Source organism: Nicotiana tabacum, chromosome 6, assembly GCF_000715075.1.
Source record: "Nicotiana tabacum cultivar K326 chromosome 6, ASM71507v2, whole genome shotgun sequence".
NCBI lineage: Eukaryota > Viridiplantae > Streptophyta > Magnoliopsida > Solanales > Solanaceae > Nicotiana > Nicotiana tabacum.
Window position 1 is genome coordinate 73,118,104 of NC_134085.1, and position 13,789 is coordinate 73,131,892.

The following is a 13,789-nucleotide window of genomic DNA, read 5'->3' on the forward strand; positions in this document are numbered from 1 at the left end:
CCAGTAATTTTGTCCGACACGGAAATGGGCATAACTCTTTCATACGACATCGAAATTCGACGATTCTTGTTGCTATGGCTCCGTAATGATAATACGGATATAATGGTTCAATCCAATCCTAAACAAAAGGTCGTTTACTAAATATAGTGCCCTTTATTCCCATAGAAATGACGTCGAAACATCAAATAAGAGCGCGATACAACCCAAACACCTCTGAAACACACCTGACGCCCCCGGGGCCCCGTCCAATCACACAAACTAGTCCTATAACATAAAAAAGACCTTCTCAAGGACTCAAATAACATCAAACAATGTCAAAGTCATGAATCGTACCCCAATTCAAGCTTAATGAACTTTAGAACTTTCAACTTCCACATTCGATGTCGAAACATATCAAATCACGTCCGATTGACCTCAAATTTTGCACACAAATCACATTTGACATTACGGACCTACTACAACTTCTGGAATCAGAATCCGACCCTAATATCAAAAAGTCCACTTCCAGTCAAACTCCTCAAAAACCTTCAAATTTCTAACTTTCGCCAATGACCCCAAAATGACCTACGGACCTCCGAATCCACTTCCAGACGTGCTCCCAACACCAAAATCACCATACGGAGATATTTCCAGATTCAAAATCTCAAACAGACATTGATAACATTGAAATACACTTCAACCCAAATTTATAAAATTCTTCCAAAATGCTAACTTCCACAACAGGTGCTGAAACGCTCCAGGGTCATCCAAAACCCGATCTGGACATACACCCAAGTCCAAAATCATCATAGGAACCTGTTGGAACCTTCTAATCCCGATTCCAAGGTCGTTTACTAAAAATCTAACCTTAGTCAGAATCTTCTAACTTAAAGCTTCCGAAATGAGAATTCTCTTTCCAAATCAACTCTGAATTTCCCGAATTTCAATTCCGACCATGCGAACAAGTCATAATACCTAAAGTGTAGCTGCTCGTGGCCTCAAACCGTTGAACGACGTGCTAGATCTCAAAATGACCAGTTGGGTCATTACATTCTTGATGATCATTTTGTTCAACTGCCGGTAATCTATGCACATCCTCATCGATCCATCTTTCTTCTTCACAAACAACATAGGTGCACCCCAAGAAGCAACACTGGGTCTAATGAAGCCTTTATCAAGTAAATCTTGTAACTGCTCCTTCAACTCTTTCAACAGTATGGAGGAATAGAAATGGGTTGAGTCCCCAAGGCCAAATCAATACAGAAGTCAATATCTCTGTCGGGTGGCATCCCTGGTAGATCTGCAAGGAACACCTCTAGAAACTCACGAACAACTGGTACTGAATCCATGGAAGGAACCTCCGTACTAGAATCGTGGACATAAGCCAAATAAGCCAGACACCCCTTCTCCACCATATGTCGAGCCTTCACATAAGAGATAACCCTTCTGGTAGAATGGCAAGGAGTCCCCCTCCACTCTAATCGGGGAAACCCCAGCAAGACTAAGGTCACTGTCTTGGCGTTACAATCCAATATAGTATGATAAGGTGATAGCAAATCCATACCCAAGATGACGTCAAAATCTACCATATGAAGAAGTATAAGATCTACGCTAGTCTCAAAACTCCCAATAGTAATCACACACGAACGATAGATACGATCTACAATAATAAAATCTCTCGCATGTGTGGACACATGCATAGGAGCACTCAAATAATCATGAGGCACAACCAGATATGAAGCAAAATAGGATAACGCGTAGGAATAAGTAGAGCCCGAATCAAATAGAACTGAAAAATCTTTATGACAAACTGGAACAATACCTATGATAACAACATCAGATAACTCAGCCTCTGGCCTGGTTGGGAGAGCATAAAATTGGGGCTTGTCCCCACCACTCTAACTACATCCCTAGGATGGGCTCAAGCTGGCTAGCATCCACCTCTAGCGGCCTGACCTTTACCTCTAGCGGCCTGATCTCCACCTCTAACGGCCTAATCTCCACCTCTGGCTGCCTAACCCCTGCCCCTAGCTGGCTGAGCGGATGGTGGTGCAACTGATGCCAAAATTATGGCATGGAAATTCTGATGTGGCATGCCGCCCAATAATCTCGGACAGGTCCTCCTTATATGTCCAAAACCACTACACTCAAAACATCCATCCAGCTGTTGTGGCTGCTGAATTTGAGGCTGACCCAAATGGTTCGGATAACTATGGTGATAACTCTAAATCGAAGGTGTACTGATAGAAGTTGATGGTGCACTATAGGCTGGCTGCCCAAAATAAGGCACATAAGGACCACGACTCCCTGAAGTACCGTGGGATGCCTAAAGCGCCGACTGAAATGGCCTGGGAGGATGACCTCTACCAAAGGTATCCCTGCCTCCAGATGAGGAACCACTGAAACCACCTGAATGTCGAGGCATCTTATCAGACTCCTGCCCTCTCTCCTTTGCAAGAACCATCTCGATCCGCCTAGCAATATTAGCAATCGTCTAAAAGGAAATCTCTACCTCGTCTCCTTGGCCATCTGTAGCCTAATAGGGTGAGTGATTCCATCAATAAACCTCCTCTCTCTCTCTCTCTCTCTCTCTCTCTCTCTTAGTAGGAAGCAAAAGAAGAGCATGACGCACTAGATCCACAAAATGGGTCTCGTACTGAGTGACTGACATACTGCCCTGCTAGAGACGCTCAAACTGCCTACGGTAATCCTCCCTCAGTATGATAGGAAGGAACTTCTCTAGAAATAGCTAAGAGAACTGGTCCCAAGTAAGAGCAGGTGACCCAGCGAGACCCATCATCTAAAACATAGCAAAATCGACCCCATTGGTCTCAACTATACCCATGTTCCGTAGTACCTCATGGCAACGGTCAAGATAATCCTAAGGGTCCTCAGAAGGTGCACCACTGAAGTGAAGTGGGAAGAGCTTTGTAAACTTGTCCAATCTCAATAAGCCCTCAGAAGACATGGCAGGCCTATCACCAGCCTGTGCCGTAATAACCGACTGAACTACTCCAGCTGGCGGGGCTGCTAGTGTCTGATACTGGGGAGTCATCTGCTCTGGAGTGTGAGTAGCAGGAGTCTATGCTCCTCCCCCATCCTAAGAGACGGTTGGGCCACAGGAAATATACCGGCCTGGGCAACACTCTCCATAAGGCCCACCAAATGAACTAGAGCATCCTGAAGCACTAGGGTGGCGATGAACCCCCCGAGACCTGAGTTGGTCCAATAGGTACGGTCTCTACTGGAGCCTCCTCATCAAAATCCACCTGAGGCTCCATAGTTGGTGTTGGTGCTCGAGCTCTAGGCTGAGCTCTACCTCTGCCTCGGCCTTTGGCGTGAGTTGACCTCAACCTTTTCCCCTCGTAGGAACTGCTACTGGGGGCTCCGGCTGCTATCCAGTTGAAGATGCAGTACATGTTCTTGCCATCTACGAGAGAAAAATAATAGAAGAGTTCAATCATCAATGATAGAATAAAATTGCACGACAGAGAAGAATAGAAGTGAAATTGTTCCTAAACTCCATAGCCTCTAGAAGATAAGTACAGACGTCTCTGTATCGATCCTCCAGACTTTACTAAGCTTGCTCGTGACTTGTGAGACCTAAGTAACCTAGTGCTCTGATACCAACTTGTCACGACCCGGAATTCCCACCTTCAGGACCATGATGCCGCCTAACATTTCACTTGCAAGGCAAGACAACATTAGAATAATTTATCCATTTTCAGCAGTTCAAATTAAATGATAAGAAATAAGCTGAAATAACAGTAATAATCTAAAGTAAAGTGTTGAAGCTATAACAACTGAAATATCTAATACAACCCTGGACCTAATGCCACAGTGCACGAGCTACTAGAATAGTACAAATAAAGGTCCGAATAAAATGTAAAGCTATCTGAGGGAAAATACACAACTAATAAAAAAGAAAGGGGACTTTAGGGGCTGCGTACACTGAGAAGCTGTACCTCGAGTCTCTGCACTGCTAGTCAACCCGAGCACGCTAATAATTGTCGTAGGGACCGACTCCAAAATCCTCACAAGAAGTGTAGAGTGTAGTATGAGTACAACCGATCCCATGTAAACTGTAAGTGTCAAGCCTAACCTCGACGAAGTAGTGACGAGATTAAGGTGGGTTACTTACACTAACCTGTATACAGTATAAAATAAAGACAAAAGGAAAATACGGAGAAAAATAAGACAGTTAACTGAAAAAAATGGCTAAATCCTCAAAGAAAACCAGTAAAGGTTAGAATTACCAATCCTTTGAGTTTAGTATGAAAAATACTGAAAACCAACACAGCGCAAGGGAATAGAAACACATAGATTGTTGCGGTGCGCCACCCAATCCCACCATATAACAAAATATCATAATTCACCCTTATTTCACTTGTTGCGGCGTGCAACCTGATCCTACCATATCAATACAATTTCACCCTTATTTTACCATATCAATCTATCCTTATTTCACCTGTTGAGGCGTGCAACCCGATCACACCGTATTAGTATCAAATATTAAATGAGTACAATCAAATCAATAATTCGAATCATAAGAACCTCTACGGTTGATGAGTATGAAGCTGAATCAGAAAGGAAAGCTCGTACCAAATTGAGAGTTTACATATGTAATGTTACACGGCAAGACAAGTCCAGTACATGACAATTAAAGGGTGCAAGTACGTCAATTAAGGCAAATAACAGCGAGTCATGAAAGCATGGAATTAAAGGTCTAAAAATATTAACACGAGAAATAGCGATTAACATGTAGCAAGTGTCGCGCCCCCTTTTTCCCTCCGCGGAGAGGGGTCCGGGTTTCGACATTCATGGGGTGTAATGACTCATTTCCTTTAGGAAAATGGGTATTTGAAGAGTCGCCACCTAACGATTTTAAGGTGCGTTAGGGCACCTATAATGTTCAATTACAACTATGTCTGATAACCAGAGATAGGGTAAGGGCTTGAAATTATCCAAAAGGGAAGGTGTTAGGCACCCCTCAAGATCCACTAGTGTGGTTCCCGGCCAGAATAGTTTTTGTGAATTTGTTCAATTAGCAAGTAGGCAAGTAGGTTTCCAATAATGGGGGATTTAAGTTAAAGCACACAAGTGTTTGAAAAAAAATGATTAATAAAAGCAAGGTTTTGAAAAGAGTTATAATCTAAGCGTACTTATAAAAATAAAGGGGTGTTCTAGGTTTGTTTGTAATATGGATCACATCAATGCAACACCCAGTATGACACTCCTCAGAAGCGGGGATACACGTGGTATTAGCACACCAGTCATCATATCCATATCTACCATTTCCCGCCCCGTTAAGGTAATTAAAGCCAGGGTTGATCTCGACCTCTATTGCATGTTGTTACCCGTCCCATTCCTATCAGTCATGGAGGAATTTAGGACTCCTATTCATATAAGAAGGAAGTTCTAGGCAGACCCTCAGGTTTAAAGGCAAAAATACTATAGCGACATACAAAAACATATAAGACTGCAATTAGGGGGAACATATAAGCAAGTAGAAGGCTCAGTTATACCTCCACAAACAGTGCACATAGATAGCATGACTTATACATAGTTAAGGTCCGAATTTAAAGTCCTAAGCAGGGTGTTTAAGTTAGAACCAAATTTTTCACATGACTCGGAAAAGAAGTCTGAATCATGCCTGCCTGCTGGTTGTGACAGTTGATGATTAAATAAAGGTAGTTCCAGTTTTATTTAAGTAATTACCTAAGGCTTGCCAAGGCATAGAGCGATATGCAGCAGTTGTTCCAAGTCATTAAGACAGTTTGGAGATTATTTGTATTACCTAAAACATGTTGTTCTAGTTGCAGAGATCGTTGCCAATTTTATTCAGAAAAACACAATATGAAAATTACTAACTTCTCCTGAATTAGTAATTAACTAGGCGTTTTAAAAATGCAAATAGGATCCTAGAATATGGTATCTAGTATGCACATGCAAATGGCAGGGTTGTTGAAAACAGAATCCCTAAGGCATGCTTTCTAAATGTACACAAGAATTGCAAAATCTTTGAAATAACAGTCTTTTATACCATTATTGTTATTGCCCTAGGAGCAGGATTTCTAAGCGATAGACATAAGACATGGATTAATGAATGAGATGCTGAAGCAGGCAACATAAATCCTAAGAACATGATTTCTAATGCATTGTATGAATCCTAAACATGATTTCTATTGCACAACTTGGAATATAAACCTAATAACATGTTTTCTACCCTTGAACAACTATGGCATGCATATTTCCCATCCCTTTTCACTAGCTACCCCCAATACTTGTTTACAAATTATTACAAACCCTGTGATAGAATTACATAAGAAATGCAAAAAATAAGAAGTTACAACCATAGGAAGCCTGATCTTGACTTCCTCTCTGAGTTATGTAATAAACCATTTCAAATGTCAATAGTGTTCCAAAGTCATTCTCATACCTGGGTGTGTCAGAGTTCCCAAAGGACCTCAAGGGATCCCGGACAATGCTCACACCCAGATTGTATAACCAAGAGTAAGTGCAGTGTGGAAGAGTCAGCCCTATGTGTCCAGGTTCAGAAGGAGCTCAAGGGTCCCAAAGCAAGGCTCAGACAAGAGGGGTAGAACATAATGATCCAAGAGTGCATGTGAGAGCGCTGGACATAGACTCACAGGAGTTAAGTTGGAAAATAGTTTTTAGAAACAACATGTTTGAAGTGAGTTTGTAAAACAGCAGAAGGATTGCCTAATAAAATAGTTTTCAAAAAGGAAAGGGACTAGGAGTAACAATAACACACACAAAACAAATTCAGAGATGAGTACATGCTTCAGCAGTTACAACAGGGGAGTAAAGGGGTTGGGGACATAGAGGATATTTGACTGTAAACACATAGCCCCATCAAGGGTCTTAGGACTAGTTGGACATGCACAACAATAGGTGGTACTGGCACAATCACAAACTAGTCAGAAAGAACATAAACACATTGAAGGGATAGGGACTTGGGATTCACAGGATGGCAAGTACACAATAAGCGACTGACAAAGTATGCCTTGAAACACACATAGGGGAGTGCATTAATCTAAAGGGGAAAGGGAGACATTATAGCATGCTAGTAATGTAGCTTAAATGTAGGTTTCACAACAGAACTACAAGCAGAAGTAGATCAAGAATGAGAGAGACTGAATAATAAAGAAGCATGTTGTTGCTGAAGCTTTAAAATTAAACTAGGACATACCAGTTAATGAAGCAAAGTGCAGAAAATAAAGCGAGTAGAGTTCCACAGTCTAGCCTTGGCTTTCAGCCGGCTAGACAAAGCAGTAGCACAAGTAATGGAGACAGAAAAGAGAGTTTGAATGTGTGTGTGTGTGTTCTGAACTTAGTTGTCCCTCTCTTTAGAGAAGAAAGGGTAGGGTATACATAGCTTTGAAAATGAGTAAAAAATAAGGTAACAAGTAAAAGTTTAACACAAATATGGAAATAATCACAATCAGAATCCCGTTAATACAAGTACTTCCCTTTAATCAAGGAATTACTGCTTAACGGATACTAAGAGGGATAATTAAGAAAAGAAAATCAATTTGAGGAAGATTGATTTCTGACCATATAAGGGATAGTAAGAATATAGAGTATACAATTGAGTCTAGGTACAGAATATATTTAATTGGGGAAACGATTCAGCAGGGTGAAACATCACAGTAAATAAAGGAAGTAAATCAACAAATGAGTAAAATTGAGGGTTTATAAGAAAACCTTGCAACCAAACCGTAATTTAAGGAAATCAAGATCAATCAAGAAAGGGGTCATGATTCTGCACTTCGACATATAAATAGGAAAGAATGAACAGGAGTATCAGACATGCAAGGCCGAACATATTGGCAAAAGAAGCAAATAGATAAACATACAGCAATAACGCAAGTAGGCTAAGGATTCAATCGTAAAAGAACCCATTCAAAACATGGCAATCAACAGGTCAAGTAGTCATGGCTCACACATAGAACCAAAGTAAAGAAACCAGTCTAACACATAGCAACAGGTAAAGGAGATCAGACCAACACACGGAAATAAGTAGAGGAAGTCTTTAAAAACTCACAGCAATAAGTGAGAAGAGTTTTAGGAAATTAAGGTTTTAACAATAGTCGAGTTAAAAATGGTAAGAACTCTGAATCAGTCAACAAAGAACAGGATCTAAACACAAAGAACTTAATCGAAACAAGTATACATACAAAACAAACAAAGACAGTTTCAAAACCCGGATAAACCCAAAAATACCTAGGGTTTTAACACAATGAACCAGGTAGAAGAAAACATAACAAATCATTTAAACATAATAAAATCATAAAAAACACTAAAAATCGGAGAAGAGATCTTTTTAAAAGAGGTTGAGAAAACCCTAATCGTTGAAGATGAAGAGTCGTTTTGAAAAATCGGAAAACTTTTAAGGAAAACACTTAAGAGGTTCATAACATACATAGATCTAAGACAGATCTGAAAGAAAATCGAAAAGCCTTTAAAGTTAGGGTTTCAGAGAACCCAGAAAAATGAGAAAGACTTCGAAAAGTTACCTATCTAGCCGGAAAAGTCAAGGATTTGACTCGAACAACCATGGATGGCGGGAAAGAGACCATGGATAGAAGTTGAGCAAGGCCTGGACTAGATCTCTTCGAGATCTTTCCATAAAATCACGAAAACAGGTAACCAGTAGACATATGAGACCGGTATACATCTCAAACAGCCATGGGAGTCCATGGATTGGGTGAGGATCGAAAAGGATTAGGGTTAGTTTGGGTGGCGGCGGCTAGGGTTGGCTTTAGGTTTCAGAGAGAGTTTGAGAGGAGAGGGGATTCAAGGGTGGCGGACCGTAGCAAATGAATTAGGTTAGGGGTCGTTTTGGGTTAAAAATGGTAAGGGGAAAAGGAGACAGTTGATTTGAATGATCAACGGTCACGATCAAATGGGTAGGTAGGAATCCGGTTTGGGCTTGGGCTAAAATTGGGTTAGGGTCGGATTTGAATTGGAATTGGGCTGGGGAATTGGGGATTCGATTTGGGCTAGATTTTAAATCCAATTTTCGCTATAAGTTAAATATCCATTTTTTTCTTTTAATTTTATAAAAATAATAAATAATTTTTGAAAACTAATTTAAAAGGCTAAAATGATTTATAACCCATAAATAACAATTTAAAAATACAAGATCCAATTTTATACATATGAAACATAATTAAATCATAAAATGGCTAATATTGCAATTATATGCAATTTAGCTTTAAAAATACTAAATAAAATTGTAAAAATATATAAAAATTACATTAGCCATATTTTGCATAAATATAGAAATACAATAGAAGAATTATCAAAATAATAATTTTGGAATTAATTATTGGTATTTTATGGATAAAAGGGAGAAAATAAATCAATTTAAACCTTTAAAAATTATGGGAAAAAAATAAAACACTTCAACATGCTTATATATGCATATATATATATATGCTATTTTGAAGTTGTTTTGCATATTGAAAAATATATAGGGAAAAATCGGGTATCAACAGTTGTCCCTCTTTACCCGAGAAGGATGAAAGAGTTGTCGGGTAAAGATATGATGGCCAATTTTGATCGAGCGAAACGGTTTGAAGAGGTTTAGGCCACACCCTGGCTTCTGAGTTGCCTACATATCCCTAGTTTTACAGGAATCAGGCCATATGTAGTTCAGGATTCACCGATGAGGCGATTTCAAGAATGGACGCAACATCTAGGACTGGATGAGTGGACGGTTTACGGGAATGGTTAGGTTTGATATGGTTGCGGGTACTGGAGCGGAATTGCTCTTGCTGGGGGTAGCCGTTGCTCACCGGTTTACCTGCAATTAGAAACAATACAAGCGTATATTGTGCATAAATTTAAACATGATGCAAATTCCTGTTGAACCATGAATGTTGTCTTATGGACGGATTGGAATGGCGTCCTCAGACCATGACGTCCCGGGCCATGAAGGGAATGATAAAGGATTCGCAGGCCATGAAATGATGTTTTCGGGCTATGAGGATGGTGCTTCCGAACCATGACGCCTTTGAACAATGATATGCAAAAGATTGAAAGAGATCCTCAGGCCATGACATGGTGTTCTTGGGCTATGAAGATGGTGCCTCCGAATGATGATGCCTTTGGATGAGTTGGTGATATTTCAGCCCATGAAAGATGCAGTAGTATGATGTGGACAAGACAGAGCTTAGTCCTGCGAATTGAAGGGCAGAGCTTAGCCCGTAAGGAAAGAGGGATAAATAATGCTTGAGATAGTGCTTAGTTTCGAAGAAAATTGGAGAGCATAGTGCTTAGTTTTGAAGAAAATTGGAGGCAGAGCTTAGCCTCGGAAGGCAGAATGGTAGCCTTATGCGAAGATGCGAATACAGGTGGAGGTAGAGCTTAACCTCGGAAGGCAGAATGGTAGCCTTATGCAATGCAGATGCAGATGGAAGTAGAGCTTAACCTCGGAAGGCAGAATGGTAGCCTTATGCAATGTAGATGTAGATGGAGATAGAGCTTAACCTTGGAAGGCAGAATGGTAGCCTTATGCAGAAATGCGGATGGAGACAGCATTTAGTCTCGGAAGGCAGAATGGTAGCCTTATGCAAATTGGAAGGCAGAATAGTAGCCTTATGCAAGAATGCAGAATGGAGGTAGAGCTTAACCTCGGAAGGCAGAATGGTAGCCTTATGCAAGTTGGAAGGCAGAATGGTAGCCTTATGCAGAAATGCAGACGGAGACAGCGTTTAGTCTCGAAAGGCAGAATGGTAGCCTTATGCAAATTGGAAGGCAGAATAGTAGTCTTATGCAAGAATGCAGAATGGAGGTAAAGCTTAACATCGGAAGGCAAAATGGTAGCCTTATGCAAGAATAAAACAACAAACGATAGTAGAGTTTTCTTAGCTAATAGTAGATTGCGGCGTTGTGATCACTGGGAGCACTGTGACGTACGGAACCTCACTGGTGTGTGCTGATAGCAAATGTTGGCAAGTGCAACGGTTCGGAGAATCATATTCTTGAATAATGTTTGTTCCATGGGCGTACAATATGTTTAATGATTTCGCAATCCTAGTGCCTGCATCCAAATATAAATCGTGAGTTTTGTAAGGGGGAAGGTTAGCTCATATCCTCGCTGGCTTTACTTGGCTCGTTCGGCTTTGATCTGGTGATACTGTCTATATCATTGGGGTAGCGTTGCTAAACCAAGCATTTTCAATAATAAACATGTATGATTTTGTAAAAGTATGACATAAATGTATAGTTGAAAATAGCTTTTAGATAAACCGACGACTGTGACGTGGTTCAGGACATTGCAACCTCTCTTGCTACGGAATTTTGAGGGTCTTCCTCAAAATTCTACCCCAGTTTGATGGATTGACGTTTCTGATTGTTGCTCGTGCGGCGATCGGCTGAAATTACTTTAGAATTTTGAGGGTCCTCCTCAAAATTCTGCACCAGTTTCCAATTACGGGGGAAAATGAAATTTTATTGAATTGTGACTGAACCCATAGGGTTTCCTACATATCCTCTCTTAAACGGGAATCAGTTCAGGCGTAGTTCAATTTACATCATACAAGGAAAGTATAAAGATTACACATAGTAATGCTTGACTGCATCTGAATTAATCGGCTTTGGCCAGACTTCTCCGTCCATTTCGGCAAGTATGAGGGCTCCTCCTGTCAAAACCCGGTGAACCATGTACGGACCCAGCCAGTTGGGAGAAAATTTCCCTTTGGCCTCATCTTGATGTGGAAAAATTTTCTTTAACACCAGCTGCCCCGGTGTGAACTGTCTTGGCTTGACTCTTTTGTTGAAGGCTCGGGACATTCTGTTCTGATAAAGCTGACCATGGCAGACTGAATTCATTCTCTTTCCGTCTATAAGGGCTAGTTGCTCATAATAACCTTATACCCACTCTGCGTCATCGAGCTCAGCTTTTTGTGTGATCCTTAGGGAAGGAATTTCTACCTCAGCGAGAATGACAGCCTCTGTACCATAAACTAGAATATAAGGGTTGCCCCGGTTGATGTGTTGACTGTGGTGCGATACCCCAATAGAGCAAATGATAACTTCTCGGGCCACTATTTATGCTTTTCTATCATTTTCCTCAATATCTTCTTGATATTCTTATTGGCGGATTCTACAACTCCATTCATTTGAGGCATGTAGGCTATGGAATTCTTGTGTCTGATCTTGAAAGTTTCACACATAGCTTTTATCAAGTCGTTGTTGAGGTTGGAGCCGTTATCAGTAATGATTGACTCCGAAATCTCGAATCGACAAACAATGCAGTCGCGGATAAAGTCTGCCACGACTTTCTTAGTTACTACTCTGTAAGATGCTGCTTCAACCCATTTGGTGAAATAGTCGATGGCTACTAGGATAAACCTGTGTCCGTTGGAAGCGGCAGGCTCGATTGGTCCAATAATGTCCATTCCCCAGGCGGCGAACAGCCACGGTGAGCTTGTTGTCTTAATCTCGCTCAGAGATACCTTTATCATGTCTGCATGTATCTGACAGGGTGGCATTTCTGGACATACTGGATGCAGTCCATTTCCATAGTTATCCAAAAGTAACCATCCCGGAGTATCTTCTTTGCTAAGACAAAACCGTTCATATGCGGACCGCAAGTCCCAGCATGAATTTCCTCTAGCAGCTTGGATGCTTCATTTGCATCAACACATCTTAATAGTCCTAAATCGGGAGTCCTCCTATACAAGATTCCTCTGCTGTGAAAGAAGTTGTTGGACAATCTCCGAAGTGTGCATTTCTGAGTAGGATTTGCAAGTTCCAGGTACTCTCCTTTTGCCAAATATTCCTTGATATCATGAAACCAAGGCTTTCCGGCTGCTTCCTCTTTGAAATGGGCACAGTAAGCTGGCTGATCATGGATTTTCACCGGAATGGGATCAATGAAATTCTTGTCGGGATGTTGTATCATAGATGATAGTGTGACCAATGCATCGGAGAACTCATTCTGGATTCTGGGAACATGCTGGAATTCTGTCTTTGTGAACCTTCTTTCTCAATTCCTGTACGTGATGCAGATATGGGAGTATCTTGGAGTTTTTGGTTGCCCATTCTCCTCGTACCTGATGTACAAGCAAGTCTGGATCTCCAATCACTAGCAGCTCTTGAACGTTCATGTCAATGGCCATTTTGAGCCCTAAGATGCAGGCTTCATATTCGGCTATATTGTTGGTGCAAGGGAACCTGAGTTTGGCAGACACCGGATAATGATGACCGGTTTCTGATATTAGGATTGCTCCTATGCCAACTCCTTTGAAGTTTGATGCTCCATAGAAACATTCTCCAACAGTCATAGGATTCTGAAATGTCTTCTCCTATGAATGATACCTCTTCATCAGAGAAATACGTTTCAGGTGTTCGTATTATTTATCCACGGGATTCTTAGCGAGGTGGTCTGCCAGTGCTTGTCCCTTGACCGATTTCTGAGTTACGTAGATAATGTCGAACTCACTCAACAGGATTTGCCACTTGGCTAGCTTGTCGGTGGGCATGGGCTTCTGAAAGATGTGCTTCAAAGGATCCATCCTCGATATGAGATATGTAGTATAGGCGTAGAAGTAATGTCTCAGCTTCTGAGCTACCCAAGTCAAAGCACCATAGGTGCGTTCCAATAGAGAATACCGGGCCTCGTACGGGGTGAACTTCGTGCTAAGATAATAAATGGCTTGTTCATTCCTCTCTGTTTCATCATGTTGTCCCAGAACGCAGCCGAAAGCTCCATCTAACACTACAAGGTAGAGTAGTAAGGGTCTACCTGGCTCGGGCGGGACTAAGAATGGTGGTG